Genomic DNA, 7723 nt, shown 5'->3' with positions numbered 1-7723 from the left:
CTCTTCATATAAAGGTATTATTTTTTTCTAAATAAAGTGAGACAAATACAGTAAAGGGAAATATCCGTAAAATTCCCTTAAATTTTAAGGATTATAACGCAAATTTACATGTGAATTATGGTCATAAAACATAAATACAAGAGAAACGATAAAGGTAAAGAATCAACCTCGGGTCCTAGTGCAATTCGGCAAAATGAACAGAAATCAACGTAGATTTCCTCCTAATTGTTGCACGCAAGACCGTCTGAGACTATGCCCTTGTGCTAGAAATGAATTCTCTAATTGCCTTGCAATATTGAGAGAATTTGTGTGAGTTTTTCTTAGATGTGAGATCTGAATTTTTGAGAGGAAATGTTTCTCCAAAACCCTAATTTTTGTTGTCGAATGAATTAGGTCACAAATGAGGAGAGGCTCTCCTTTTGTTCCTTGCCTTCGTCCAACCGTGAGCCTACATGGGGAAGTGGGCTTCCACTTCCTCTTAATTTTAACTCGTGGTCCGGCTCGTAAAATGCTAAATGTATATGACACGGTTTTATTATAAATCGTCATCGGTTATCGGCTATTAAAATATCAACTAATAACACGGATTAGTGAAATATTAATACATGTCCGACCTGAGACAATATTGTATAATTAATTCAATATACATTAATTAAATATAATCGTTTATATTTAATTTACGAATTAACTGTTTAATTCGCCTTAGCCAATTTTATTTAATCCGTATTAAATAAAATGTCTCAACATCGCATTTTGACTAATTACTAGTCAAAAAACTCGGACTAACTGCTTAGTCAATTTTTGGCATCAACATGACTGTATTTTCATACCGTCACATCTCTCAAACGTATCCTATAGGTGTGACTTTTAGGGACCAGTAGATCACCGCCATCTGTATGACAATAACGTCAAACTTATCTAGCAAGCCAACCGTTATTGATAAACGTGGACCAACTGATTATAATACAAAAGTATACCCTTTGATCCTTTTAGAGATTTATAAGTCCTTGCACTAACTGTAAAGGACACCAGCCCCAACAAGCTCCCACTTGTCCGTACAAGTGTATGTGCAATGATGTTATCCGCACTAACTGGAGGACACAGCTCCAACAAACTCTCACTTGTCCATACAAGTGTATGTGCGATAACCGATTCTCATATTCATTTAAAATTTCTCCCACTCAATGTAAAACAATTTGCAGATCCGGATCTGCAAAGGTCGTATTTTACAATCGATCTGTATCTAGAGTGGTTTCCCCGACTAGAGAGTAACTTAACTGATAAAACGAATTCGTATTCGAGCATGGCCATGCATTTCGATTCTGACTCCTCGAGTGGCCCTGAGAAATATCGAGTACCCGATAAAGGCTGAATATTTCCTTCAACTCGACTCCTTCCGATCTAAGCACAAAGATGAAATGACCCGAAAAAAATCTGCTTGGCCCCCTGTTACGGATGACCGTGAGAAAGAAACCAAAGTCACCCAAAATCTGCCTTAATCTCAAGAGACAGTCGATAGTCAAAAGAATCGACTCTTAGGATCACCATGGAGGTCCTATTCACGACCTGGCACCGAATGTTATATAACATTTAGGACTCCACGTCGATGTCACAATTGTGTCCTACGAAATATCCGTATAAATCGCCTCTGTGATTGGTCAGTCAAACGTTTGACTTATGGCTCGTTGAACCCACCATCAACCAACGTCACAAATTAATTACCTTGAGTTATCAACTCACGTGGGCAATTAAGGACCAAAAATATAATGTTTGTTCAGTTCACTTTGTGGTGTTCAAAATTGTCGTACAAAACCACATGAAAAACAAAATATATAAATATCAAAACGATGATGTCGTATAGAGTACATAAGGGAATGAATCTAATCCATAAAAGAGTACTACAACTTAGGAACACGTTTAATTCCTATGGAATTAACATGCCCTTCATGCTTATCTTGTCGTAATGGTTTAGTGAGAGGATCTGCTATGTTATCATCTGTAGCAATCTTTTCTATCACTACTTCCTTTTGCTCCACGTAATCTCGGATTAGATGAGCTTTCCGTTGTACATGTCTAGACTTGTTGCTAGACTTTGGCTCCTTAGCTTGGAAGATGGCACCTCTATTGTCGCAATAGATGGTGATCGGGTCATTCGAACTAGGCACTACGGATAGTCCTTGTAAGAATTGACGCATCCATATCGCTTCCTTTGCAGCTTCAGACGCGGCATAGTACTCGGACTCAGTCGTAGAATCTGCTGTAACACTTTGTTTGGAAGTCTTCCAGCTGACTGCAGCGCCATTGAGAGTAAAAACGAATCCAGACTGAGATTTTGAGTCATCTCGATCCGTTTGGAAGCTAGCGTCTGCGTAACCGGTTGCGCATAGCTTTTGATCGCCTCCATAAGTCAATGCCCAATCTTTAGTCCTCCGTAGGTACTTAAGAATGTTCTTGACAGCCATCCAATGTGATTCACCTGGATGTTGTTGGAATCGAATTGTCATACTCAATGCATATGCCACGTCCGGACGTGTGCATATCATGGCATACATGATTGATCCTATAGCCGAGGCATACGGAATCCGTGTCATGCGCTCTTTCTCTTCCGGTGTCTCTGGTGCCTGAGACTTGCTCAAATGCACCCCTGGAGCCATAGGAAGAAACCCCTTTTTGGAGTTAGTCATGCTGAATCTCTCTAGGATTTTGTCTATGTAAGACTCCCGATCGAGAGATAACATCCGTCGTGATCTATCTCGATAGATACGGATGCCTAGAATTCTTTGTGCCTCTCCCAGATCTTTCATCCGGAAATGGTTTTTCAACCATACTTTCACCGAAGTTAAGAGAGGTATGTCATTCCCAATCAGGAGTATGTCATCGACATACAATATTAGGAAGACAATCTTGCTCCCACTCGACTTGATATAAAGACATGGTTCCTCGACCGATCGAGTAAATCCATTTTCTTTAATCACTTGGTCGAAGCGATGATTCCAACTCCGAGATGCCTGCTTAAGTCCATAAATGGAACGCTTAAGCTTGCACACTTTCTTAGGATGTTCAGGATCGATGAAACCTTCGGGTTGTACCATGTACAACTCTTCCTCCAAATAACCGTTTAAGAAGGCGGTTTTCACATCCATCTGCCAAATTTCATAGTCATGAAAAGCGGCAATCGCTAAGATAATCCGAATGGAATGCAGCATGACTACGGGTGCAAAAATTTCATCGTAGTGCAAACCTGGCACTTGGGTGAAACCTTTAGCAACTAGTCGTGCTTTATAGATATCTTGTTGACCTTCCACAGAATGCTTTATCTTGTAATGCCATTTGCATTGAAGGGGACGAACCTTAGCAGGTAAGTCAACAAGATCCCATACGTTGTTCTCATACATGGAGTCCATCTCGGATTGTATGGCCTCAAGCCATAGCATTGAGTCAGAACTGGTCATGGCACCTTTATAGGTTGCGGGTTCACTACTCGTTAAGAGTAGAATGTCATCTATGTCATGTTCCTCGACCATACCAATGTATCTGTCCGGAGGAATAGAGACTCTTCCCGACCTCCTAGGTTCCTCGGGAATATTCACCGCCGGGATTGAAGGAATTGGTTCCTCCAATGGTTGCTCGGTATTTGGTTCTGGAATCTCCGACAAGTCGAAGGTTCTATCACTCTTTGCATTCTCGAGAAATTCCTTCTCTAAGAATGTCGCACTAGCCGCAACAAAAACACGTTGTTCGGTTGGCGAATAGAAGTAATGACCAAGTGTTCCTTTAGGATAACCTATAAAGTATGTCTTGACCGATCGCGGGCCGAGCTTATCCTCGTGTCTCCACTTGACATAAGCCTCGCAGCCCCAAACCCGTATAAAGGACAAGTTAGGGACCGTTCCCTTCCATAGTTCATATGGAGTCTTGTCAACACTTTAGACGGACTTCGGTTAAGTATTAGAGCAGCGGTGACGAGAAGAGCATAACCCCATAATGAGTCGTGCAACACGGTGTGACTCGTCATGGATCGAACCATATCAAGTAGTGTTCGATTTCTCCGTTCGGACACACCATTCAACCGAGGTGTTCCAGTGGAGTTAACTCGTAGGGCAATCCCACAATCCTTAAGGTGTTGATCAAACTCGTGAGAAAGATACTCGCCACCACGGTCGAGCGCAGTGTTTTAATCTTTACGCCCCGAGGTTCTGCCCCCTATTCTCGGTATTCCTTGAATTTCTCAAAGGATTCACATTTGTGTTTCATTAAGTAGACATAGCCATATCTACTTAAATCATCCGTGAAAGTGATGAAATACCTATAGCCTTCTCGTGCGGTGATTGACATAGGCCCACATACATCCGTATGTATGAGTCCTAATAGGTCGGCAGCCGCGCATTCCAACACCTTTGAAGGAAATTCGAGTCATCTTACCGATGAGACATGATTCACACGTGCCAAATGATTGAAAATCAAAGGCCGAGATAGCTCCATTCTTTATGAGCCGTTTTACGCGTTTCTCATTAATGTGTCCCATACGGGAGTGCCATAGATACGTTTGATCTTTGTCACCAACCTTTAACTTTTTATTCATTACGTGTAATATTTCGGTGGTCCGATCTAAAACATAAATTCCGTTCATGGAGACCGCCTTGCCATAAATCATATTGTGTAATGAGAAAATGCAAGAATTATTCTCTATTACAAATGAAAAACCAAGTTTGTCAAGTGCGAAACCGAAATAATGTTTTTCGAAAGATCTGGTACATAATAGCAGTTATATAAAAATAACTCAAATCCGCTAGGAAGCTGGATCACATATGTTCCCCTCGAGACGGCAGCCACTCGTGCTCCATTCCCGACACGCAGGTCCACCTCACCCTTTACGAGGGGTTCGATGTTTCGGAGCCCCTGCACATGATTACACAGATGAGAACCACAACCAGTATCTAGTACCCAAGTTCCGTAACTTGCGTGGTTAATCTCAATCATATGAATAAAAGTAGAAGAGGAAGAAGACATACCAACAGGTTTAACGCGACCTGCTTTTATGTCCTCATGATAAACAGGACATGTACGCCTCCAATGCCCAGTCTTGTGGCAATGATGGCATTCCATGTTTTCGGTTTTGCTCTTTGTCGCGCCTGATGAGTTACTTGCCTCACCAGGCCCACTCTTACCTGACCCTGACTTCTTGAACTTCGGTTTGCCTACTGCTAGGTCTGCTTGAGCTTTGCCCTTACCCTTGCCCTTGTTTGACACAACGAGAACATCCTGTTTCAGGCTCCCACTGAACTTCATGTCCTTCTCGGTCTGTACGAGAAGGGAGTGAAGTTCATGGGGACTTTTCTTCAAATCATTCATATAGTAATTCGCTCTAAAGAGTGCAAAACCATCGTGGAGTGAATGAAGCATGCGGTCAATCACAATGTTCTCGCTGATTTTACAATCAAGCGCCTCCAGTCTCTCGACATTCTCAATCATGCTGAGAATGTGTGGGCTAACCGGTTGGCCCTTCTGGAGTCTCGCATCAAAGAAGCGAGTGGTATGCTCATAGGTCACGATTCTCGGTGCTTTCGAGAATTCCTTAGTGAGCGTGGTGAAAATCTTGTTTGCACCTTGGGCTATGAAGCGTTTCTGCAAATTGGATTCCATTGCAAAAATGAGTACGTTTTTAATCGCACCCGCTTCCATGACGAAGTCGCTATACGTGGAGACCTAGTTAACTCGAGCCGTGGGGCACTGGGGCTGCCGGATGGGCTCGATCGAAAACTTGAGCTTTCCGTCGCGGTGGCGCATTCCGTAATGCCGCCTCCCATTCCGCGAAGTTTGATCCATCATTATTCAGTCTAGTAGACTGATTCATCTGATTCATGAAGATCCGAAGCCAGGACTCACGGTCCAATGTGGCACTTGGCATTGGGTCATCGAGGATGCCAGCCATTATGTTATTAGCAGTTTTTAAAAACGTGATCTACGCTGAAAAAGAAAGAAAAACAAAAACGAAATAAGCAACTCATCGAGGTGATTTAAGTCTATTAAAAAATCATTTTAATCGTGTAGACTCAATGTACTTGCATAATTGATCTCCCTCAAGAATAATACAAGTGATCCCAAGACTCAATTTCTGTAAATTGATAAGCCAACTATTTAGCTAGTTCTTCCGTAAAAACTCTTGGTCGATAGATTTCCGTAAATCCTATCTATAGTCCACCATAATCACAGGATCATACGAGTGACCATAGTGTTGAGATAAAATAGGTCAATCGGTTCCAACTTACCCGACGTAGAAGGGGTCATATTATGCCTACCGACGAAGAAGGGATTCATTGGAGTTTGACCTATAAAGACTGTTCTCAATTTTCGTTTATACGAGGAAGATCCCATCAACTTAGTTTTAATTCATTTTAAGTGAACGAATATCTAGCATTACGTGAATGAATCAACTTAGGTGATGGCTTAAAATGCTCGTGTGACATAAGAATGTCATAGAAAACTAACGCGTGACCTCTATATGAGTCAGTTTTCATGCAATTATTAGGTGGTTTGGTTTTAGGCGGAATATGATGCAATCTATCGTTACGATAAAATAAATAAATGAATGCAATACGTAAATAAAAAATTCCTAGTGTGGCCTATCCTAGTAAAAAGAACATAATACAACTTTGGAATCCACCGTTGGACCCGAGAAGCTTGTCTTGATGTTCCATCTTTGTCCATGCAGCGGGAGTGAGCATCCGATCTCCATCTTTAGTCTTCTCAAAATTACAATTAAAATTTACAAAATATAAACCTATTTACATTCTAAATAAAAACTGTAATTAAAAAAAGAAAAACCAAAACGGAGATGCGAGATCTCAAAATACAACCAAGACCGTGTTCCATCATTACGGTAACACGTTCTACTAAGGCCACACTAAGTTACAACCGATTGTAACATAAATAAATACGTAATTATAAACATTCGAGACATTCAACAATAACGATAAATAAAATGCATCAACTAAAACAAATTTATTCGTGACATAATTCCGTAATTATGTTAAATTTATCCAAACCACCTTTTAATTCATGATAATCCGTTACTTTAAATCGCTTTAAAATAACTATATGGTACGTGAGTGAACCGTTTCACTATCAAGCGAGTGTACAATATCCGTATAAAGTACATTTTATGGCCAAAATAAAATTTAAAATAAAAGAAATAAATTTTAACGCTGCCAAAAACGAAATCCCTCGATCCAGGGACAAAAGTTCTCGATCGAGGAACAAAAGAGCTCGATCGAATGATGCTGCCATTCGATCGAGAGGTTTGCCAAACAGGAAGTACTCGATCGACAGAACTCGAGGTCGATCAGGACTTTTATTAGCAATACTGCTCGATCGAGTACGAGGAATTCTCGATCGAGCAGTGGGGTTTTAAAAGAGGTCGATCGAGTAAAGCATGTGCTCGATCGAACGAAAAACATCACTGAAAAGCTCTCGATCGACAGGAAAGATGCTCGATCGAGAGGAAAACCAAGCTGAAACTTTAAAACCCTCGTGAAAATCGATTTGACGAAACAAAAACATATCAATTTTGATCAAAACCGCATCAAATCAAATTTACAATGCTCAAAACTTGACATATTGCTACAATCTCCGTATAAAATAACAATATGTAAAAAAAAACGAAAGCAAAAGATCTGCCGTGTGTAAACATGACACGGTTTTCAAAAACAGAAAACAACCGAAA

The sequence above is a fragment of the Silene latifolia genome, chromosome X (genome assembly GCF_048544455.1).
Source record: "Silene latifolia isolate original U9 population chromosome X, ASM4854445v1, whole genome shotgun sequence".
NCBI classification, from domain to species: Eukaryota; Viridiplantae; Streptophyta; class Magnoliopsida; order Caryophyllales; family Caryophyllaceae; genus Silene; species Silene latifolia.
Note: the sequence above shows the minus strand (reverse complement) of the source record.